At 52.7% G+C, this 24,322-nt stretch overlaps 1 protein-coding gene and 1 long non-coding RNA gene across 3 annotated transcripts in view; one reads left to right on the plus strand and one right to left on the minus strand.

Moving 5' to 3' along the window:
• Window positions 1-6,683, minus strand: part of CDH5 (cadherin 5) — a 36,354-nt gene extending 29,671 nt beyond the window's left edge. Inside the window, exon 1 of the mRNA XM_079906859.1 lies at window positions 6,605-6,683. The gene's annotated coding sequence lies outside the window, so the exon portion shown is untranslated. The remainder of the gene's footprint in view (window positions 1-6,604) is intronic.
• Window positions 1-24,322, plus strand: part of LOC307178589 — a 606,421-nt gene that overhangs the window by 81,776 nt on the left and 500,323 nt on the right. The window lies entirely within an intron of this gene.

The raw sequence follows: 24,322 nt of genomic DNA on the forward strand, positions 1-24,322 counted from the left end.
ACATTAACATGTAATAATAATAATAATGGTAGTAATAATAGGAATAATAAGCAGCTGTTCTCCATGTTTGGCTTGCATAGATGAAATCTCATTTAGTTTTCACACTGTCCTCAGGATATAGGAATTATCATCCCCATTTCACAGAGGAAGAAACTGAGGCTCAGACACAAACACCTCGTAAGTGGTAGATCTGGAACCCTCACCCAGATTTATCTTTTTCTAAATCCTGGGCTCCTTCTACACCCAATCTCAGAGGGTCCTGAGGGACTTTTCCATCTGAAAAGCCACGTTTATTTGTGTCTTTTGCCTTTTGTGTTAGAAATTTGTCCACGTAAATGGGGGCCAAGAGGAAGGGTTTTATCGAGAAATCGTTCCTCCTCCTCCTGCTGTTGGAGAGGAAGTCAGCCGGCAGGATTTGCTGGACCCACAGCTGGAAACAGAATTTCCCTTGGCCACACCTCTGGAGGTGTGGTCAGAGCACAGCTGGGGTCAGGTTTATTTTAGCCCTTTACTTTCCTATAAGTAGGAGTCACGTCTCTTGGTTGCTCTCACCAAGTTTTTGGAGAGATCAGGCCGCTGCCGGGTGGGTTTGCGGTACCACAGATGTGTAGTGGGCCTGAGGATCTTGGGATTGATTTCTGTGCTCAGAAATGCCCAGCTGAGTAGCCCCGGGGCCTTTCCTGACCGCAGACATGAGGGAGAGGGGATTCGCTCGGCAGCTCAGACGTGCCTGCGGGGCACCCGGAGGCCAGGTGCTGGGCACCCGGAGGCCAGGTGTCGGCCCGTGTCCCTGTTACCCAGGATCTGTGATGATGCTCGGTTCCTGGGGCTGTGTTAGAGGCTTTCGGGGCAGCTCCAAATGGACGGATGGATGAGGGTGGGCCCTCTGTGCCCTCGGTCAGTCTGGGAAGGTCCAGGGGGCCCAAAATGAGAGGACAGAGTGTGGCCCAGGCCCCTGGTAATGGGCATGGAGCCCAGGAGAAGGGGCAGAGGAACCTCGGAGCATCTGGGGGATGGCTGGGCTCAGTCATGCCCGGATCAGAGGGCAAGGCCTTGGAGAACTCCTGGGTTTGGGTCTGTGTCTACAGTGGGTGGGACCACTGAGCTCAGAACTAGATGCCTGGGCTGGACCTGAGGACTGGCTCTGAAAGCTGAGCCAAGTTGGCGGGGGCTGGAGAGGTTGTGTGCCTCTGCTCCTCTCCAGTTCCCTGTCTGGATCTCAAGGGTGCGGTCCAGTGGTTGGGACTCCGCACTTCCACTGCAGTGGGTGCCGGTTCAGTCCCTGGTTGGGGGAACTAGGATCTCGCATGCTGCGCAGTGCAGCCAAAATAAATAAATACATTTAAAAATTAAAAAAAAAAGGGGGGCTGTTGCTTGGTGAGCCTCGAAGAGGAGCCCCAGCCTGTGGGATGGTAACACCCACCAGGCCTGGTCACAGCTTCTGGCCTTTGCACTTGCCGTTCTCTCACCTCTGCCTGGACTTAGTTCACATGTCACCACTTCTCTGAAGCCCTCTCTAGAGCCTGGAGGTTATACAGTCATTCAACAAACATTTATTGAGCACCTACTATGTTCCAGGTACTGAACTACAAGTGGGGAGCCTACACAGGCTGCACCCTTGTGTAGAGACATTAACCACTTCATAAAAAACAGTTTCAAATTGTGGTGCTTTGATGGAGGCGTAGAGGAAGATGTGAGAGGGCAGAGAGGGGAGGACCCTGATTTCTCGGAGGGTCTCAGCCCAGCAGTGAATCCTGCCTCTCTCTGATCTGCTGTGAGACAGTAGGCAAAACTCCCTTTGGTCTGTTTCTCAGGACCCCCTCTGTCACTGGTGTTTGGCCTTTTCAAAGGGGCTGTGAGGTCCGCTCAGCTCTGTGCTCTTTAAAAGAAGGAGCCAGGGGGACCCAGAGGGAGATGGAAGGGGGGCAGGTTGGGGCTCCTCCTTTTGTAGTTAAATAGACCCTCGGAAGCCTGGACCAGCTGGGAGCCGCTCAGCGGGCAGTGTGGCAAACGCCCCCGGCCGGGATGGTTCTGCCCCGACCCTGTTCAAGCCTTAGGTTTCAGGGGCTAAGTCTGGGCATTTATTGAGCAGACTGGAGGGCCCTTGGGGGTGGGGTAGAGGAGGACTCCAGGTCAGGGATACACACATGACATCCTCAGGCCACACGGACACACAAACGTGCTGCCTACAAAGCACACACCCCTGTCCCCCGAAGAGTCTCCTCTCTGCGGGGCTGGCCCCTCTCCCGCCCAGCACGCCCGCCAGCAGCTAGGACAAGACCTGGCAGCAGAGCCCAGCCCCAGGCAAAGCCGCAGAGGGTGGACTGGATGCGCAGTCCCAGCCCAGCCTCCTGCAGGCTCTGGGCTGCAGCCCAGAGGCCCTGGGTCAGGGATGAGGGGCCAGGAGGTGGGAGGAGAGGCCTAGAACCTGCAGGGGTGGGGGTGAGGGCGCTAGAGCCCCTGCCCCCTGTGTGGCCCTGGGCGGCTCTCCCACCGCCCTCCCACTCCACACCTCGAGCCTCAGTCTGGGGTCGAGGTTGGAGCCAGTGACCCCCAAACTCGTTCAGGAATCACTGGCATTGGGAGGATGAAGGGTGAGTCCCCAGGAGCTGTGGGGCCGGGCAGCTATGAGCTGGCCCCTTGGGGCTTTTTCCTGGTTTGGGGCTCAGTTCAGCCCTGTGACCTGCTCTTGCGGGTCCCAGACCCGATCCTCTCCCCTCGGGTTCTGCCAACAGCCTCCCTCCCTCGGCTCCCCTCAGAGCTGCCCACGCTGCTCCCCTGCTGACCGCTCCTCCCTGGCTCCCCACACCCTGCAGGGTGAAGCCTAGCTCCTGAGCCAGCATTCAAGACCCAGCACGGAGTGTCCCTGCCCACCCCTCTGGCTCTCCTCTCCCTCACCTCCCTGCCCCACCCAGCCTCGAGGAGAACTGGACGTTTATGGAATACACAGGCTGTTCCCTCTGCCCGAATGCCCTTCCTTGCTGTGGCCCCTGGGTGAATGCTCTGCTTCTCTTCAAGCCCCAGTCCGTACCCCCCACAAGGTCTTCTGATTGGCTCCCGCTCCAGCGCAGCCTCTGCCTGCTGGCGCGAGTGTCTCTGACCAGGCATCCACTTCATCCCGGCAACCAGCGGCGTGAACTCAAGGCCCAGAGGACCTTGAGGTGTCGGTGTCCCTACTGCTGTCTGTCAGCCTGCCTCGGTCTCCAGCTCTGATCTTGCACTCCTTCCCTCCTTCCTCAGAGGATTTAAAACAAATCTGCACAGATCTGCCTACAACACCTTGGGTGGTCAGAGCACATACAGTGGTTGATAGAACTCAGAGAAGCTCCTCCTGTCACCGTACAGCATCTCTAATGGCCCGTCACTTTGTCAGGCACACCACCATTAGGATTTTGATCCTTTGAGGACAGTCAGATTATCCTTCTTATGGGTCCCTGATGAACATACACCCATGTGCACGGGGCTTCCGAAGGTAGGGCTGACAAAACAGAGATCACGGGTTGCCATTCACATACTCACGGCAGACATCACTAATCAGTTACAGTGTTCGTTTCCCACCGAACTAGAACTCAGCCCCTGAATCCTCAATACAGTCTTTGAGCTAGATACAACCAATTCACCAGACCTAGTGTACGATTCGAAACAAATTTGTCCTGGGGTCTCTGGGTCATTCCCTTATCTCCTAATGGGGCAGCTCAAAGCTTGAAGGAGAGAAAACCCACCCTTGGGAGAGCCTTTTCCAGCCTCCTCTGGGCTTTCTGACTTGGCCTGGGGCTCTGAGGCAGTCATTGGCAGCCACAAGTCTCACACACTTGCCTGTTTGCTCATGAGCTGTGTGGCCTTAGGCCCATTCCTTGCCCTCTCTGAGCTCTAGCTTCCTCATCTCTGATGGAGGATTGAATGAGATCATGGGTACAAAGCCCAGCACACAGTAGGTGCTTAGTAAATGTGTGGGTGTCTCAACCCTCACCTACCCACTCAGCCGGGCCTGGCAGCTGTGGGCTTGACTGGCCGACTCACAGCTGACCTCATTTCCTGGTTCTGCCCTGGGCCCACCTCCTGCTCCTGTCTGTTCTCCTCTAGAAGGAAATCTCATTCACTGCCTTCCTGGCCCAGCCCCATGGGCCCTCCTTCCCCCTCCTCCCAGTGTCTGCACCTGCCAGAATCTGATCGTTATGCTGTGGCAGACAATCTGGAGGTCCCTGAATGAGTTTAGAGACTATGTGGTCCATCCCTTGCCCTAGAGAAATTAGAAGACTGAAGCTCAGAGAGCAGACCTAAGACCTCCCAGCATCCTCTGGGGCTCCTGCTCTTCCTCCAGGGAGTCTTCTGTGATTTCTCCACCCAACATCAGCTTGGATCTGGGTTACGATGGGCTTGTCAGTATCTCTCCAGCCAGGAGCCAAGCTACTGAGGGCAGCAGTTGTCTCCTAGAACATTCCTCCCCCAGGATCATTGGGCTCCTGGCTCATCCTGGTGCCTGCTTCTGTGGCTTGAACTGTCAGGTTCAATCCTCCCCGGCTTGTCCCCTCTCCAGGCTTCCCTATGGAGTGTGACAGGGCAGAGGGGTCAGAAGGGGCTGGCCTCATTCATATCCTGCTTTCACCTCATAGTAACTGTGTGACCTTGGACTGGCTGCTCAGCTTCTCTCAGACTCTGTGGTCGTGTCTGTCAAATGGGAATTCTTTTAGTAGCTTCAAGGATGCCGAGGGGGTGCAGAGAGGTGATGGAAGTAGTAAGGGATGGATCCCATGGGCAAGGGGCTCAAGATTTTTTTCCCTGAGCTAGTGGCCAGTGTGTCCACTGTGTATCCCCGAGGCAGCAGCAGAGCTGTGAGTCATCCAGCTATGGGAGAAAATAAGCATGGCCCCTCCAGCTTCCTGCTCCCATGTCCGGCCCTTGTTCAGCAGCACAATCGCTCAGGTCTAGACTGCAGGGTGGGCAGCTTAACCCCTGCAAGGCCAGTGGGCCCCTCGCCTACCCCCTCACCACTGGAAGCCAGAATTAGCAGGGCTGCCTGGGGGCACAGAAGCTCCTGGGCCCCTCGATCACCTCCAGGCTGGCACCTACACATGGCTGGACTCAGGCCAGATGGGAGGGTCCCGCTGTTCCCCATCACCTGAAGATGAACCAAAATTCTCGGTCCTGCTACTTACTCATGGCCTTCTGCATCACTGGCCCTCCTGCCACTCCCTGCTCTGAAAACCTTCTGGCTGCACTGGCCTCTCCAGGTCCAATGAGCTGCCCAGGCTCCCTGCCTCCCCTGGAATGCCCTTCGTCTCCTGTCAGGATCCTGTCTGCCCACCACCCATGGCAGAAATGTCCATGGGGTGGGGGTGAGGAACAAGCACAGTGCTTGGCGTGGAGTAGTTGCCCAGAGCGCTCGCTGGAGGATGAGCTGATGCATCTCTCACCTACTGGGGACGGACCGACCTCAGGGGTCAAAACCTTTGTGACCCTCAAGCCATGGTCAGCTCTGGGTGGCAGGTAAATTCAGCTGTGATTTCTTAAAGCTCCCCTCCTACGATCCGTTCCCGGTACCAAGTGTGTATATCGCTTCCTTTAATTGCCTCATGAAAAGACCCTTTCTTCCAGTTTACAGATGAGGAGGCTGGCACATGAGAAGCTGCATGGTTCTGGAAAGAGCCTGGGCTTTGGGGTACGAGTTCTTGCTCCAAATCTCAGTTGCCTCAACTGGGAAATGGAGAAAGGCTGTATGTAATTCATCGGCTTGCTGGTAATATAAAGTACTGAGCTCCAGTGCTGCAGAGCCTTCTGCAGACATCATTTCCAGCTCTCAAGATGAACCGCAAAAAGAATCGCTATCTCCGTTGTTCAGAGAAGCAAACTGAGTTTGGGAGACACTGAGTAATTTTCCCGAAGTCACGCTGGAAGCGAGTGGTAGAGCTGGGATTTGTATCCAGGACGGCTCTCACCCTAGACCGCCTGCCTCCAAGTCTCTGGGGGGAACTTCTCTAAAATTATGAGGGCTGCTGGGTCCCTTGGGCCCCAATCTACGGGTACCTCGGTTTGGGGGGAGAAAAACTACAGCTTCCGCAGCTCGTACCCGGCCCCTACGGTGTCTGGGGAAGGAGGGGAGGGGATTCCACAGGTAGGGCCTCAGGTGCCCAGAGTCAAGCCTCAGCTTGCCTGTACTGAAAATGGGGGCAGTGGCTGACAGGGAGGGGCGAGGCTCCAAGCTCCCCTTCCAGGGCTCCTCTCCCAATCCCAGCACAGAGCCTTTGAGGGGATGGGATGATGTCATCCGTGGTAAATCCTCTCTCGTGGGGGAAGGGGCACCACTCGGGTGCCAGTCCTCTGCCCCTGGCATGCTGGGCGACTCAGGCGGAATCCTGCCCTCTTAGCATCTGAGCCCAGCACCCACAGAAGCCAGTGGGCCCTTGAGTCTGGGAGTCTACCTGTGGGAGAGCCGAGCTTGCCCCTTCCCTGAGAACATCCCTTCGTGTCCGCGGCACCAGCCCTGGGCGCACCTTTCCCAGCTCTGTTGTGAGCCAGGAGACCCAGTCTACCCCAAGGAGTGGCGTTTCCCTGGGAGCCGATGATGACCATTCTACGCACGGGGAAGTCAGGGACCCTCACTCACCTTGCCTGTGGGCTGAGAGGTGTGTCCGTTCCGTCTGGCTGTCCGGCCGGGGCTGATCGTGCCGTGGAACTGTGCAGAGCTCGGCCAACAGCCTCTGGAGGGGAGCCCCACCCGGCGGTGAGGGAGGCCTGGCCGCCGCCCCTTCAGGTTTTCCAGCTGGCCCTGGCCCATGTGCACCCCCCCACCCCCACCAAGGATGGTTTCCTGTTATTGTTCGTTTGTGAGGGCCGGGCTGTCTGCAGAGAGGCAGGCCCCGTGGTGGGCGGCCTCCTCGGCCCAGCTGGGCTGTCCCCATGGAGGCCTAGCCCTGGACTTGGCTGGGACGCTTAACTCGGGCCCCAACCCCAGGCCTCAGCTCTGGGGCTTTGAGCCCAACACCTGCCGAGGGGCTTCGTTCATCTTCCTTGTGACCCCGAGGGCAGGTGCCGTCACCCCCACTTTATAGCTCATGACACTGAAACTCAGCAAGTTTAAGGTGCTTGTCTACTCAGCTGGGGCGTAGCACAGCCAGAAATCCAGCCTGGGTCGCCCTGGGCCCAGAGCCAGATTTTCCCAGGTGACTCCATGACATGCTGGGGGAGGGGCAGACTTTGCAGTGGCTGGGGAGGCCTCAGGGGCCCCTGCGGTGGGGTGGGTAGGAGATGGGAACAGGCTGCAGCTCCTGGGTCTGTGAACTGGATTGACTTCCGGTGGGCGTAGGCCTGGGTTCCAGCTGTAAGGTGCCAGCCTGGGTGTTGGGGGTTAGGGGTGCGCCGTCTGGGTTTAGGAATGTCAGGCGGAGCCAGGTGCCTGATGGGCCAGTCATGGACTTCCACCCCAGCCTCAGTTTCCTCTTCTGTAAAATGGGGATAATATAACCTCAGCCTCACATGGCTGTTGAGATAGACAAGAGTCCAAGAGGGGTGTGGAAGATGGGGAAGCTGAAGGCAGGACCAGGGACCGTTAGAGCCAAGAAGCTGTGGGCAGAAGCCGCTCAGATTCTGTGAATCACGAGAGTTACAAGAGGAGGTTTTACAAACTGCAGATACCGGGGCCCCGCCCCAGTCCAGCTGATTGGGAATCTCCCAGGGCAGGTAGTGGAAATCTTTGACTAGTTGCCCCTGTTTTTCCATGGATGGATGAATGGCTGGGAAGTCCCGAACTGGTTCTCTTATACAGCTGGGCAAACAGAGACCTGAGAGGGAGAGAGCCTTGCCCAGGGGCACTAAGTCAGTGGACGCTGGTGTGGAGATGGGGAACGGAGTGGGAGGGTATTTTGGGGGGAGGGGAAGATAAAGATTTCCCTGTTCCAGGCATGTTGAGTTTGAGATGGCTTTTAGACACCCAAGTGGCCATGTCAGATTGGCAGCTGGAGATGGAGGTAGATAGTTGGATATAGGTGGATACGGTTGGGGACGGGGGTGGATTTAGTGGAGACAGTTGGAGACAGTGGGAGACACTCAGCCTGGAGGTGAGCTTGGAAGCCCTGAGCGTATGGCTGGCACCTGAGGCCTTGGCAGCGGACGAGCTTACAGGGAGGGAGGCCCCGGGCCTCTGAGATTTGTAGCTTCCTTAGGAGAGAGCCCAGGGAGGAAGGAGGGAAGCCAGGGGTGTTGGCTGGGTCAGCCTGGGAAAGGTGAGCACCGAGACTTGACCACTGGATCTGGAAGTCGGAGGTCATTGATGGCTGTGACCAGAGCACGTTAAAGGGAAAGGAGTAGACATGAGGGACTGAGGGGGGCGGCGGCTGGTGCAGGGGGATCAGGAAATAGAGGCGTGTGATCCCGGCTCCTTCCCCCAGACTTGCAGTGAATGGAGCAGAGAGATGGGCGGCTTTTAGGTTTTGTTTTAAAGCAGTGCTGGCATGTTTGTGTGCTGAGGGGACTCCAGCAGCAGGGAAGGCAGACGACGCTGGAGGGAGGATGGTCCTGAGGCGGGCCTCTGCGCGGGAAGCCGCACATCACTGGCTGTTCGTGGAATGAACAAACAAAAGCTCAGCACTTTTTTCTCCAACAGGATTAACTCTGCCTTCTCCTGCCAGGGGGTGGGGTGGCCACAGAGAAGCCAGGACCAGCTCAGGGCTCCGTCCCTCGTGCCTCAGCCTGACTTCTCACACCCGCCTGTGCCCACTGCCTGCCCTTGTGGTCTGTGTGCCCGTGAGGTTGGATCCAGGCCCGGGCATCGCTTCCTGCTGGGTCTCAGACTCAGTCCTGGTGGCAGACAGGGATGGGGTTTGTCCTGGCACCATCCCTTTGTGATCTCAGTCTGGGAGGAAGTTGACTCTGCCCTGAAACCCCGCTGTTCCTGTCATTAGTAAACAAGGGGCTGGTCATCCGGGCGTGTGCCCCGGGGGTGGGGATGGGGCCTCCACAGAGAGGTAGTCCAGGCCACGGAGGGAAGCTCGTGGCCCTGAGGGTCCCCTCAGGGTCTCCTGCCCGATTTCTGCCACTGCCCAGCCCCGATTCCAACCCCTCTGGAGGCAGAGGAGGTGACGGGAGGACACAAGGCCAGGAAGGTACCATCAGGGGCAAAGGAGGCAGCCCGAGGGCCGGCAGGAAACGGGATGGTCTGCGGGACCTGATTAGTAGCTGGGGGGGAAGTGACAATGGAGGCGGTGTGGGTGGGCTGGGGAGTGTGATAACAAGGCCTCTGCCAGGACATAAGTTGACCAGGGAGGGGGCCCTACGACATCTTGCTCGGAGGGGTTCAGGCTTGGGGGTGGACAGACCCGGTGCAGGTTCTATGCCGGCTTATCACTGGCTGTGTGACCTGGAGCCTGCCGCGCTGAGCCCCTTTCCTCACCTGTGAAATGAGTCACCAGTTCAGACTTTGCAGGGCTGTCGGAGCAGCAGATGAGACAATGAAAATAAATGATCGTAACAGCACACATGCGTTGAACAGGTATTTCTCAAAGTGTGGTCCTCTGGCCGCCTGTCTCAGAATCATCTGGCGAGCGTGTGTTGAAATGCAGATTCCTAGGCCCCAGCAGGGCGGCAGAGGCAGAATGGCTGGCAATGGAACCCTGAGACCTACACGTATGTAGCTCCTAGGCCATGTGTTTGCACGCTCACATTGGAGGACCCTGGCCTGGGAGCTCTCCCTCCGTGGGACACCCCTTTCAATCCTCAGGACAGCCCTGGGGGAGGGTTCTGTTGTTATTCCCATTATACAGTTGGGGAAACATAGCCTGGGAACTAAGTGCTCCCAAGATCACAGAGCTTGTCAGTGGTGGACTGGAAATTCCCAGCCAGGCCTCTGTGTCCAGAGGCCACCTCCTCACCCACCAAGCTTTCCTGCCTGGCTCACAGCAGGGGCTTCTCAGCAAGCGATCCCGTTCCTTCTTCCCCACAGTGTGGGAGGCCTGGTTTCTTCTTCCCCACAGTGTGGGAGGCCTGAGGATGGCACAGGGAAGCCGGGCCGCTGGGTCTTTGCCCACACTCTTCCGCTCACTGGGCTGCTTCCTCTGCCCCCCTCACCTGCCTGCAGGGCCCCCGTCCCCTGCTCCCCCCAGGGCTTGTCTCTTCCGCCCTCTCCTCTGCCATTCCGCTCCCTCCTCCGGGCCCCTGAAGCCTTTTACACAGACCCCCTTCACGGCCCACCACCTCGCTCATCTGCTTCTCTCTCTTCCCTGCACCTGGATTGTGTCTCCTTTGCATGTCTGTTCCTGGCGGGCGCACAGCACGGGGGGAGCGCTCCATAAACGTGGACTTGAAACCGTGGGCTCCTAGACGGGCAGCCAGCCCACTGTGGATCCGATCTGCAACTTCTGCAGGGGGTGTGTGGGTGTGTAGGGCTCTTCACCCCTGCGCGGGGTGGCCCCGCACCTGCAGGCAAAGCCCTGGCAGAGAGCGTGAGCACAGCACATAGTGTCCCAGAACACGCAGGGATGTTAAGTGAGGATGCTCCTGTGGAAGTGCCTGGGATATACTCCGTGGTTCTGTCCATAGCTTGATTTGGTGGCTGAAATATTTTTCATTTCCTTCCTCTTTTCTCCAGATAATTGGTCGAAACCTGCAGTTGATGAGGAGTGTGGGTACCTGAGGCTCAGACTTTCCCTGGGCTGGGGGGACAGAGGGGACAGTTGAGTGCCCTGGGCTCCCAGGCTGCCCGCTGGGGGCGGGCGTGGGGTGGGCAGGAGAGGGCTGTGTTACCCGTGAGCCTGAGTGCAGGGCGCTGTGTGAGTGCCTGCTGAGTTTTAGACGAAAGGAAAGCACTTTGGCCTTTGGTGCAGCGGGGATTTGGGGAAGGCCCCCTGGCTGTGGAGAGGGCAGTGAACACAACCTCCCGAGGAAACAGAAGGGGGGGGTCGGTGTAGGGTAGCCTGCAGGGGCTCAGGAGGGAGGAGGGGCAGGGGAGGAGTCTCACCTTCAGCTGTGGCTCCGCGAGGAGCAGGGAGCGCTGCTCCAAGCAGGGGCTGGGCTGGGCTCACCTCTGGGCGCTCACAGCTGAGCTCAGGGTGGGCCCAGAGCCGTGGTCATTGAACGAATGAACGAGCGAATGAGAGCATGGATGAGCGGGTGCATGAGTCGCCGGCACGTTGAGACAGACCCGGGCGTGGGGCGAGTGTAGCTGTGGTCGGTGGTATATTCCAGCACATAGTGGGTCCTTTTCTCAGAGGCTTCAAGGAGGCACTGAATCAGTCAGTCAGCCTCTCAGCCCTGCTGGGGGCCCAACTCTGTGCCGGCTGGGGGTGGGGAGCCAGGGAGGTGAAAGAGGCTGTCCCTTGATAAACTCTGAGACTGGGGTGGACTTAATTACAGTCACCAACCTATTATGTGTCTTTCCTGGCCCAGGCTCTGAGCCTTATTTTTTTATTTTTAGTTTTTTTGCAGTACGCGGGCCTCTCACTGTTGTGGCTTCTCCCGTTGCGGAGCATAGGCTCTGGACGCGCAGGCTCAGTGGCCATGGCTCACGGGCCCAGCCGCTCCGCGGCATGTGGGATCTTCCCGGACCAGGGCACGAACCCGTGTCCCCAGCATCGGCAGGTGGACTCTCAACCACTGCGCCACCAGGGAAGCCGTGAGCCTTATTTTTAATACGCAGGGCGACCTTGAGGGGGCGTATGGCTCTGCCCCTTTTACAACACTGAGTAGCTAGCCCAGGGCGGCACTGCCCACCTCAAGCCGGGGCTCCCGCGAACGTGCTGAGCCCTGCTGAACACCCCAGGCCCACCTTAGGCTGAGCTGCTGCAGCCGCCTGCCTCCGGGCCTTTGCCTGTGCTGTCCTTGTGAAACAGGAGGGAAGGGGCCAGGGCACAACCTTTGAAAGGATGACATAGCCCAAGGACACGACATAAACTGTTTAGAACCAAATAGGTCCAAGGTGGCGGACAAGTTGACTTCCACTGACCTTGAGCCGTCAGTATATGCTCGTTGTAACACACCCACAGGCGCCATGACAGTTCCGTCCAAGGCTGGCCATAAAGGTCAAAAAGTAGGCAGTGACCTAATTCCTGGAAATCCCCAACCCTTCCCCAAAATAGCTGCAATACTCCTCCCACTCCTTAACCTATGAAAGTACCCACCCCTATAAAAACTGAGATGGCCCACAGTCTGTCTGTGGAGCGTGTTTCTCTCTAAAGAAATCCACTTCTTACCTACCACTTTGTCTCTCACTGAATTCTTTCTGCAATGAGACATCAAGAACCTGAGCTTCATTAAGTCCTGAGACCAGGTGGTGTGTGATCTCAGTTCAAAGAACATGGGTTCAAGTCCTAGTCTGGGTTTTGGCTGGGTTCGAGTCCCGGCCCTTGGGGCTCAAGTCCCAACCTGAGTTGCACGATTTCCCTTGCACCCAGGATGCTCTTCCTTCCTACCTCTGTTAGCCCAACCCAGCACCACCCCTCCATCCAGCCCTGCTACACTCCCATTCTGGAAAGCATCTTGCCCCTTGGAAAGATCCCATCTCACCTGTACCCCACTCATTCAGTTCCAAAGCCTACTGGGCTCCTCCCCTCTTATATAATGATTCCTCACTACAGCCCTGAGAAGTGTAGGTACTATTCATATTCCCATTTCCCTGATGAGGGAGCTGAGGCTCAGAGAAGCTGAGTAACTTGCCCAAGGTCACACAGCTCCTGAGCAGCGGAGCCAGGATTCCAACCCTCGTCTTCCAGTTCCCAGTTGAGTGCTCACTCTACATCAGCATCCTACTCCAGGCAACATGTCATTGTTTGATAGTGTTTTGTGCTTGTTTATTGTTTAAAAAAATACATTTCATGATGTGCAGGCTTTGTCTAGCTCTGAGGTGGGCATGGGGGACGCAGAGGTGACCGGGCTGGGTCCCCGCTTTCGATGTGTCAGACCAGTGTAAGCAGCGCTGGTGGAGCCAGGTTGGCGACAGAGGTGTGTGCCTTGTGCTGGGGGTGCTTGGAGGAGGTAGCCTGGGGAGCTGCCAGAAGATGGGCAGGGCAAGAGGAAGGACTGGCCAGGAAGAGAGAACAGCAAGGTCAGAGGCACAGAGGCCTGTTTGGGAAGGAGAGGCCATTCCCTGGGTGGAAGCGTTGAGCTCCTGGGAGGGGGAAATCAGGGACTGGCTGGAGTGAAGCCAGGCGGCCGGGGCCTTTCAAGCCACACGGGGGACCCCGGGGGACCTCTCACCGGGCGGGCCCCGAGGAGCCCTGAATTTTAGGTGATTCGCCCCGTCCAGTCTGGTGGTCTGTGGCCAGGCTGGGGAGCCACAAGCTGTGGCTGTTGAGTGTACAGTTGCTGGAGCTGGACTAAGTGAGGCCTTTCCTTGGCCAGGAAGGGACCGATTGAACAGGGATTGAATTCCCGACAGTGAGAACAATACCTTATCTGCACAGCACTTTCCCAGATGTTTCTCACTTTTCTCCCACCACATCCGGGCAGGCTGTTAGGAAGCGGTGTTGGAGCTCGGGGCTGAGGGGTACCCAGGAGCAGCCTGACGTGAGGGTTGAGATCCCGGGCACGCCTGCTGCTTACTGTCCCGCTGATCCTGGACGCACCTTTGGTGCCTCAGTTTCCCGTTCTGTAAAATGGGAGTGATTGCGTGCCTTCCTCGTGGGGTTGCTGGAAGGAGTCATTGAGGAGGTTCAAGTAAAGTGCACAGAGCTGTCTCTGTCATACAGTAGCCACTCAATAAACGTTAGTCATGACAGTGACGCCACAGAGAGGTTGATGGTGGGGGGCGCACGTGTGAGGGTGTGAGGGCGGCCTCTGCATGTGTGCGGCGTTTGTTTGGCAGCCGTGTGGCGACACGTGCACGTGCCAGAGCTTGCGTGGACCATGTAAGACGCCCACACTGATGTGACCATGTATGTGTGTGGGTGCACAAGTGGGCTGAGGGGTGCAGCTGGGCCAGAGGAGGGCCAGGCCTGGGGGCAGCCCCTTTCTCCTCCATGATCTGGAATCATCTGTCTCTGTTACCCTGTTGACCAAGCCTTGTGCACCCTCATCTCCTGCAGAAGCCCAGAGAGGTCAAGGCCTTGCTCCAGGGGGGCCCAGCGAGCCGGGAGTGGCAGGATGGGACCAAGGGCCCTTCCTCCCTGATTGGAGGGCAAGCCTGAGTCTGGCAGAGAGCTTGCTGCACGGAAGCCAGGACTTCCTACCTCTGGGCCCCGCGTTGCTTGCGTCCTGCATCGAGTGTCCCAGAGAACAATGGATCGGAGGCTTTGCCATCTGTGGGGCAGGAAGGTGGGTCAGGAGCCGCTTGATCCTGCCTCTTGATGGGGCAAACAGGGCTCTGGCCCTTCTCCAGGCCCCTCAGCTGTCTCCAGACCCTGCCCCCTGTGGCCTGTGAGGCAGATCTTCTGGGCACAGTCCAGCTCGGGGGTGGGGGTCTGAGCTGGTCTTGGGGAAGGAAGCTGCCAGGGAGAACTCAGGGCAGACTGGGGGGAACTGATCACAGCTGGTGGAGGTCTTGGGGGTCCCCCAGCTTCATCCACCTGCCATGCCACTGAGAACCAGGAGGGAAACGAGAGACTCTACCCAGCCCAAGTCAACCCTCCCCAGCCCCGGGGCTCACGCTCATAGGCACGGGGCTGTCTCTGAGCCTGTTAACTCAGTTTACGTACAGTTCTAACAAGCCTGTGGGCAGGGAGGGCAGGGTGGTGCTGTGGCAATCCTGCCAGGGGAGAGGAGGAAACTGGGGGTCTATTTGTCTGTATGGACGGCTCTTCAAAGGCTTGGGCTGTTTCTGTACCCCCTTGTGTCTGAGAATCTGGCCGTCATCAGGGATTCCCCTGCCTTGGGCTGAAGGACCACTTCTGAGAGCAGGTCCTCCCACTCTGTTTGTACTTCTGGGAAAGTTTCCTTCTGCTTTTGAGTCCTGGCTGTGGTCACTCACAGGAAACACATGGTGGTCGTTGGCTGGAGTGAGGGAAGACTGGGGTTAGGGTGGTGGGGTTTGGAGGGTTTAGACTCCTGGTGACAAGGGAGGCTCCCACCCTGTAGGCCAGTGCTGCAGGGCCTCAGCTCTGGGACTCCCTCACTCTGGGAGGGTCATGCATAGTCTCACCCCCCCACCCCGTGTTTTCACTAGTCTGCTGTTTGGTGCCAGTTCCTGCCTGATGACCAACATCTTTTGCTCTTTGGGACAAGGTCCAGGTTCCTCAGCTGGGTATTCAAGGCCCTGCTGCCCGCTGCAGTCCTGCTTCTCACCCTTCAGCTCCAGCTGTGCTGGGGGAGTGAGTTGCCTACACGCACAGGGCTCTGTCGGGCCACAGGGCCTTTGCATGTGCCATCCTACTGCCTGGAATTCCACCTCCCAAAGAAACTCTAGTCCTTCCAGCTTCCTGAAGTTCAATCCAAATATCATCTTCTCCGTGACAAACAACAACAATAGAGTTACCTCTCTTAAAAAAAAAAAAAAAGCTTTATTGAGCTTTATTTATTTTTTAAAAGTTTTATTGAGGCATAATTGGTATACAATAAATTACATATGTTTAAGGTATACAGTTTGACAGTATTTGACATATATATACATTTGTGAAAACATCACCACAATCAAAATATTGAACATATTTATCACCCCCCAAACTTGTCTTATGCCCCTTTGTATCCCCTGCCTATCTCCCCTCCCCAGGCATATACTGACGATCTGGATTCTGTCAGTATAGATTTGTTGGGATTTTTCTAGAATTTTATGTATGTAAGAACCTTTATTTAGTTTCTTTTTTTTTTTTTAGTATATTCACAAAGTTGTGCATCAATCACCGTTATCTAATCCCAGCACATTTGCATCACCCCAAAAGAAACCCAGCACCCCGTGAGCAGTCACTCCCGGTTCTCTTCCACCCCCAGCCCCTGGCAACCAGGAATCTTCTTTCTGTCTCTATGGATTTGCCTTTTCTGGACATCTTCTGTAAAGGGAATCAAACAATATTTGGTCTTTTGTGACTGGATTCTGTCACTTAGCCTAATGTTTTCAAGGTTCATCCATGCTGTGTATCTATCAGTACTTCGTTATTCTTTTATGGCTGAGTAATATTCTAATGTGTAGATATTCCACATTTGTTTATCCTTTCATCAGTTGATGGACATGTGGGTTGTTTCTGCTCTTTGGATATTATGAATAAGACTGCTTGAACACTTGTTACAAGCTTTTGTGTAAAGATTAAAAAAAATTGAAGTACAGTTGATTTGCAATATTGTGTCAGTTTCAGGTGTACAGCAAAGTGACTTGGAGATATATATATATACACACACACACACACACCTTCTTTTTTTAATCTGTTAATCCCATACTCCTACTTTATCCTCCCCCCCTTCCCCTTTGGTAACCATAAATTTGTTTCCTATGTCTGTGAGTCTGTTTCTGTTTTGTAAATACGTTCATTTGTACCATTTTTTAGATTCCACATATAAGTGATATCCTATAATATTTGTCTTTCTCTGTCTGACTTACTTTACTTAGTGTGATAATCTCTAGGTCCATCCATGTCACTGCAAATGGCATTTCATTCTTTTTTATGGCTGAGTAATATTCCACTGTATATATGTACCACATCTTCTTTATCCATCTATTGATGGACACTTAGGTTGCTTCCACGTCTTGGCTATTGTAAATAGTGCTGCTATGAACATTGGGGTGCATGTATCTTTTCAAGTTAGAGTTTTCATCTTTTTTGGATAAAGGAGTGGGATTGCTGGCTTATGTTGTAACTTTATTTTTAGTTTTTTGAGGAACCTCCATACTGTTTTCCATAGTGGCTGTACCAATTTACATTCCCACCAACAGTGTAGGAGGGTTCCCTTTTCTTCACACCCTCTCCAGCCTTTAGTACATGTAGACTTTTTGACGACGGCCATTCTGACAGGTGTGAGATGATACCTCATTGTAGTTTTGATTTGCACTTCTCTAATAATTAGCAATGTTGAGCATCTTTTCATATGCCTGTTGGCCATCTGTATGGCTTCTTTGTAGAAATGTCTATTTAGATCTTCTGCTCATTTTTTGATTGGGTTGTTTGTTTTTTTGATATTGAGCTGTATGAGCTGTTTGTATATTTTGGAAATTAAGCCCTTGTCAGTTGCATTTTTTGCAGATATTTTCTCCCAGTCTGTGGGCTGTCTCTTCCTTTTGTTTATAGTTTCCTTTGCTGTGCAGAAGCTTATAAGTTTGATTAGGTCCTTGTGTGAAGATGTTTTTAATTCTCTTGGGGTATGTATTTGGGAGTAGGATTGTTGGGTCATATGGTAACTCTAGATTTAATCTTTGAGGAATTGTCAAACTGTTTTCCGGAGCCACTCTACCATTCTACATTTCCACCAGCCATATACAAGGGCTCTAATTTCTCCACATTCTCACCAACACTTGTCAATGTTTGTCCTTTTCATTCTAGCTATTACCGTGAGTGTGAAGTGGTATCTCGTTCTGGTTTTGATTTGCATTTCCCAAATGACTAATATTTATTTATTTATTTTATTATTATTATTTTTTTGCGGTACGCGGGCCTCTCACTGTGTGGCCTCTCCCGTTGTGGAGCACAGGCTCCGGACGCGCAGGCTCAGCGGCCATGGCTCACGGGCCCAGCCGCTCCGCGGCATGTGGGATCTTCCCGGACCGGGGCACGAACCCGTGTCCCCTGCATCGGCAGGCAGACTCTCAACCACTGCGCCACCAGGGAAGCCCCCAAATGACTAATATTGTTGAGCATCTTTTCATTGGCTATTTGTATATCTTCTTTGGACAAGTGTCTATTCAAATCATTTGCCCATTTTTATTTGGGTTATTTGTCCTTTTTTTTGCTTGTGTTGCAAGTTTTTTATATGTCTAGATATAAGTCCCTTATCAAATATGTGGTTTACAAATGTTCTATCCCATTCTCTGGGTTGTTTTTTTTACTTTCTTAATTGTGTCCTTTGAAATATAAAAGCTTTTAGTTATAATGAAGTCCAATTTATATATATATATATATATTTTTTTTTTTTTTTCCATTTGTCTGTTGTGCTTTTGGTATCAAACCTCAGAAACCATTGCCTAATTCAAGGTCATGAAGATGAGCTGCCAGTTCTTGAGACTTACCCTGTGCCACGTATACATTACCTTCCCTCATCACATCCTGGCAAGGCAGGAATTTTCACTCCTATTGTACAGACGTGAAATTGAGGCTCAATTCATTCCTGGGCATATAGCGAGTAGATGGCAGGGTGTCTGACTTCAAAACTGGGCCCAGATTGGTGCCAGGGTGACCCACAGATAGCCTGGAAGCATGGCAGTGGGTTAAGGAAAAGAGTAACCAACATTCACTGAAGGTTTCCTTTGTGCCAGGCGCGGTACCTGGCGCTTTATATGCGTTAGCTGACTTTCTCTCTCTCGCCGTGGCAGAGGCTCTCAAAAGTATGTGACAAAGTGAAAGAGTGGCATGGACATATATACACTACCAAACGTAAGGTAGATAGCTAGTGGGAAGCAACTGCATGGCACAGGGAGATCAGCTCGGTGGTTTGTGACCACCTAGAGGGGTGGGATAGGGAGGGGGGAGGGGGGGAGACGCAAGAGGGGAGAGAGATGGGAACATATGTATAACTGATTCACTTTGTTACAAAGCAGAAACTAACACACCATTGTAAAGCAATTATACTCCAATAAAGATGTTAAAAAAAAAAAGTATGGCTCTGACCTGCAACATCAGCCGATTCTTGGGCCCCACCCCAAACTTGCTAAATTAGGAACTCTGGGGGTAGGGCCCAGCAATATGTGTTATTTAAGAGCATCGAGTGATTCTGATGCACGCAAGCGTGAGAACTGCCGCCCTAGAGCAGTGCTTCTCTCCAGGCTGCACACTGCAATTACCTGGGGAGCTTTTGTTTTGTTTTGCTTCTTTCCTAAGTGCTAGGTTGAGGAGAGGCACACATGGAGATTCTGATTTAACTGGCCTGCGTGGGGGCTAGACTTCGCTGGGTTTTAAAGCGCTCCAGGAGATCCGAATGTGCACCCGGGACTCTAATGACTGCCTTAGGAGAAGCTCCCACCACTAGCTCCATGTTATAGGTGCAGAAGCTCTGGGAGATTAATGGGCGTGTTCAAGGTTATATAGCCACGTAGCAGGAGGGGGAGCTGGAATTCAAAGTCCCTGCCTTTCCACTTCCTCTCCTTCCTCCCATTCTTTACTTTTTGCTTAATATAGATCCTGGGTGTTGTTTCCACAAGCTGCTCTCTTTCGGAAAGTAACTGAGGCACGATATTGCCATCTAGTGGCCATTGATGAGAACTGACGAGCAGCTTCAGGACTTCCTATGACTCTGTTCTCAGGGGACACAGGTGGGAGGAGAGAAGGTGACCATTCACGTTGCTTAGACAGACGTTTTTGGGAAACGTGGGCCCATGTTTCCAAAAGATGTCTTTTGAGAGAAGGAGAGTGGCATGATGGCAGGTTTCATGTTTAAGCTCTGCTGATTAGAGGTCATTCACAAACCCCAGGAGGGGCTGGAGAGAGAGTCTCTTCTTGATCAAACTTGACTCAGGGTCTGTAACTTTCTCCTGGACCCATCTGTGTACTTCCTTGAAAAATCTAGTTTTAGCAAGAATGCTGCTAAGTCAGTTTAACCAGAGCTTGAAATCCGATATGGTTTCTCACCCTCCAGCATCCTCCAGGTGATGTCTGAGCTCCCTGGCCTGTCTTCAGCAAGAATCCTATTAGGTCAATTTAGCCAGAATTCCCCTTACCCCTGATGTTCCCTCTTAGTAATTTTCCATCCACTGACCCCCACTCATCCTGATCCTTGGCTATAAATTCCCACTTGCTAATGCTGTTCTCAGAGTTGGGCCCAATCCCCCTACCCCCCACCCCAAATCTTCTTGCAGTGGTCCCTGTACTTATGGCAGTGGTCCTGAATACAGTCTGCCCTACCATCTTTAACAAGTACCATAAATATATTTTTCCTTTAACACTGGGGAGGCTGGGTCCTAGGCGGGGCTGGAAGGGGAGGCAGCAAGGAATCTGAAATGATGGATACTCATTTGGGCAGGAAAGCTCGGCTCACCTCCATGTGGGCATTGATTCATTCCACAGAGAGCCACTGTGGGTCAGGTCTGAGGTGGTGCTGGCTCTCAGACATCGGGGTGGGGGAAGCATAGAATATTTGGGGTACTCAGTCCCCTATGGTCCCATCAGGTCTGTTCTTGGCCCTGAGAGGGGCTCCAGTGGAGGCAGGTGGGGTGGGGCACCTGAGGCGGCTGTGCTGGGGGGCAGCCCCTTGAAGCTGGTGCCTGGGGTCTAAACAGGAGGAGCCCACAGAGATGAGTCAGACTTGATGGCAGCTGCGCGCTCTGCTCGCTTCTGTGGGATCAAACAAAGGGCCCCTAGGAAGTGCCTCAGAACCTCTTAGTTTCTGGCATGGCTGGGGTTCTCACCAGGGGCAGGGACGCTGAAAGAAATAAAGCATCCGAGGAAGGAGGGAGTGATTGGCTGTGGGGAGGGCACTCGTAGGAGGTACACATAACAGAAGATCTACCATCTTAACCGTTTTAAACTGTACAGTTCAGTGGCATTCAGTACATTCACACTGCTGTGCATTCACCACCACCCATCCACAGAACTCTATCCATCTTGCAAAACCAAGCTCTGTACCCAGTAAACAGCAGCTCCCCATTCTCCCCTCACCCAGCCCCTGGCAGCCGCCATTCTACTGTCTGTCCTTTTGATTTTGACCTACTCCAGGACCTCATGTGAGTGGAATCAAACAGTATTTGTCTCTTCGTGACCAGCTTATTTCACTTAGCATAGTGTCCTCCAGGCTCATCCATGTTGCAGCATGTGTCAGAACTTCATTCCTCTTTAGGCTGAAAAATATCCCATTGTACGCACACACCACATTTTCTTACCTGTTCATCTGTCGATAGACACTTGGGTTGATTCTACCTTTTGGCTATTGTGCGTAGTACTGCTATGAGCATGAGGGTACAAATATGTGTTTGAGTTTCTACTTTTAATTCTTTTGGGTATAAACTCAGAAGTGGAATTTCTGGATCATGTGGTAATTATATTTTTAATTTTTTAGGGACCACCATACTGTTTCCCATACTGGTAGCACCATTTTACATTCCTTCCAATAATACACAAGTCTTCCAATTTCTCCACGTTCTCAAAAATTTGTTACTTTCTGTTTTTTTTTTTATAGTAGCCATCTTAATGGGTATGCAGTGAGATATTTCATTGTGGTTTTGATTTACATATCTGAAATGACTAGTGACATTGCACATCTTTACATGTAGCTTGGAATTCTTTTATTTATGTATTTATTTTTAAAAAGCAGCTGCCATTTTCTTTTTTTTTAAGTTTATTTATTTAATTTTTGGCTGTGTCGTGTCTTCATTGCTGCACGCGGGCTTTCTCTAGTGGTGGCGAGCGGGGGCTACTCTTCGTTGCGGTGCGCGGGCTTCTCACTGCAGTGGCTTCTCTTGTTGCAGAGCACGGGCTCTAGGCGCGCGGGCTCAGTAGTTGTGGCTCACGGGCTCTAGAGCACAGGCTCAGTAGTTGTGGCGCACGGGCTTAGTTGCTCCGCGGCATGTGGGATCTTCCTGGACCAGGGCTCGAACCTGTGTCCCCTGCATTGGCAGGCGGACTCTTAACCACTGCACTACCAGGGAATTCCTGGAGTTCTTTTATAAAATTAAATCTTAGTGGACAAAATGGATTTAAATACTACCTCCCATACTATTGGAAGGTAAACCATCTAGCCTGGAAGCTTACCATTAGATGTTATATATTTGCTTTTTCATGCAAATGCTGTTTTATTATCTGTGTGTATCAACTTCATCTGATAAAAGGCTCCTTTATTCCTAAACACACATTTGTATCTCATGGAAAATAAAGGTTCGGTGGAACACGATTTGGGAAACACCGACCAAGAGGAAGGTCTACAGTGGTAGGTCACAGGGCTCCATCCCAGGCCCATCTGGGTCAGCATTTTTTGTCAGTGACTTAGAAGAAGACATTGATTGTCTACTAATCAAAGCAGTGAGCTATTCAAACCCTGATGGGATGGAGAACGTGTTGGGTGATAGGGTCGGGAGCCAAAGACGTCTTAGGGTAAAGAAATGGTTCAAAATAATAATATGTGACGTTACAAAGATGAGTTCAAGGCCTCGCACCTGGGCTTAAAAAACAAATCAAGGGACTTCCCTCGTGGTCCATTGGCTAAGACTCCACCCTCCCAATGCAGGGGCCCCAGGTTCGATCCCTGGTCAGGGAACTAGATCCCACATGCCGCAACAAAGATCCTGCACGCGGCAGTGAAGATCCTGTGTGCTGCAGCTAAGAACTGGTGCAGCCAAATAAATAAATAAATATTAAAAAACAGAAAAACAAATCCAGAGCAGCTGCCCAAAGACAAGGGAGACACATATGAGAGAAACTGAGGACGCTCAGTCAATAGGATAATAATATTAAAAGTAATGCTAGCATGAATTACCTTATGTGGGCTTTATAACAATGTATGGTGTAGATACTATTAAATCATTCAGTGGGGAAACTGAGGCTCACAGAAGTGAAGTAGCTTACCTAGGGTCACACAGCTTGCTGGTGACAGAACATTAATCAAGGACAAGATCCTTGCTAGATACACCCTGCTTGGAGTGCTGTTCTGATTCCTTTCAAGCAACCATAGGATGCTGGGGAACAGCAAGGGAAGTGTAACCTACAGTAGATTAGGAGGCCATAGAGGTAGTGAGCTCCCCGTCCCTGGGGGTGTTCAAGTGGAGGCTGGAAGACTCTGGCAATGCTGTTGTGATGGGGATCCCAGCATCAGATGGTAACTAGGATAAATAAAATTTAAGGTCCCTCCTTTCCCTGCTATAGCAACTCATTACTTTAAAGTCAAGTTTATGATATGAGAGAACTCTATTTTTTTATGCACTGAATGCGTGCATTATTTATAATACTTTAGGGTTTCTCCTGTGACAAATACGCATGCTGTATTTATTCCCAAGTTCTAGACTTGTGACAGATTTTACATGACCATTTAGGGTTTACATCTTGGCTGATTATTAAGACATTTACGGTTATTGTACGTTTATATTTATGATGCGGGGCTAGTCATATTTATGATGTATTGGATGCCCAGCCATCGATCAGGATCCCAAGCTGAATACCTTACATCATTCCTGCGGCGAAACGTGTCCTGCTTTATGACAATTCATTTTATGATGTGGTTTCAGAAACTCAGCAAATTTACTTTGGGGAAAAACCTCCCATCATCACTAGGTTCAGAGAAGACTCATCTACTTAGAGGTAGACAAACCTAGTTTGCTGTGTGGCTTGGGTGAGTTTCTCAACACTTCTGTGCCTCAGTGGCCTCGTTTAGGAATTGGAGGGGAGGAGACACGCCTTTCCCAGCATGACTGAGGCAGTATGTGTGGCAGTGCCCTGGTCAGTGACACATCTTCCCCTCTTTTGTCTTCCTTGGCGTTGGTGGCGCTGCCTTGGGAACCATGAGCCTTGAAGGCTGGCAGCTTGCCCATAGGGGCTCCAGCTTTTGGGATTCTTCCCAGGAATCCCCTTGCCAAGCAGCATCTTTTCAGCAAACATGAAGATTTTGCTCAGGGCCTCGAAACTAAGCTAGTTTCATCTTAAATAAAAGAAATCAATCCTTTCAGCTGAGCTGTTGTTACGACATTGATATGGCATAAATTTTGAGGCAGCCTGGCTAATAAATAAGCAGAAAGGCAATAAACATTAGGGAGAATTATCTGTGAGGCGATCTGGGCAGGCAGCTGGGGAGAGGGGTGATTCTTGCCTCCCTCGCCTGCCTCCCTTTCTGTTCCTGGCCTGAGACCCTTGTCAGTGGTAGGGTGGCCTGATGTGTATGGTGGATTTGCGGAGGTGAGGGAGGGTCTGGGGGACTCCCTGAGACTCTTGGTCTCCCAGCAAGTAAGGAGGGGCTGGTCCTCTTGCCCTTGGTGCCCAGCCACTTAAATATGCATCTTGGTCCCCAAGCTGTGTGACCATGGGCAGGTGAATTAACCTCTCTGTGCCTTGGTTATTTCACCTGGAAAACTGGGAACACCTTGGCAGGCATTGTGTGAGATGCAGGGACAGTGCCGCCCACAGTCAGCACGCCAGCACGTGTTAGCCATGGTTATCACAGAGGGTTCAAGGAGCTCTCTGCCAGGGGCTCAGCGCACAGTAGGTGCTTTGTGAATGGCAGGAATTACTATTCTGGAGGGTGCACTAATGAACTTTTGGGCCCCCACCCTTAAGTCCTGGACCTGTCCTTCTCCTACCATGCTTGTGTCCTGCTGTGAGCCCCACTGCGGCCCCAGCATGACCCATCA

The sequence above is a fragment of the Stenella coeruleoalba genome (genome assembly GCF_951394435.1).
Source record: "Stenella coeruleoalba genome assembly, chromosome: 20".
In the NCBI taxonomy this organism is placed as follows: domain Eukaryota; kingdom Metazoa; phylum Chordata; class Mammalia; order Artiodactyla; family Delphinidae; genus Stenella; species Stenella coeruleoalba.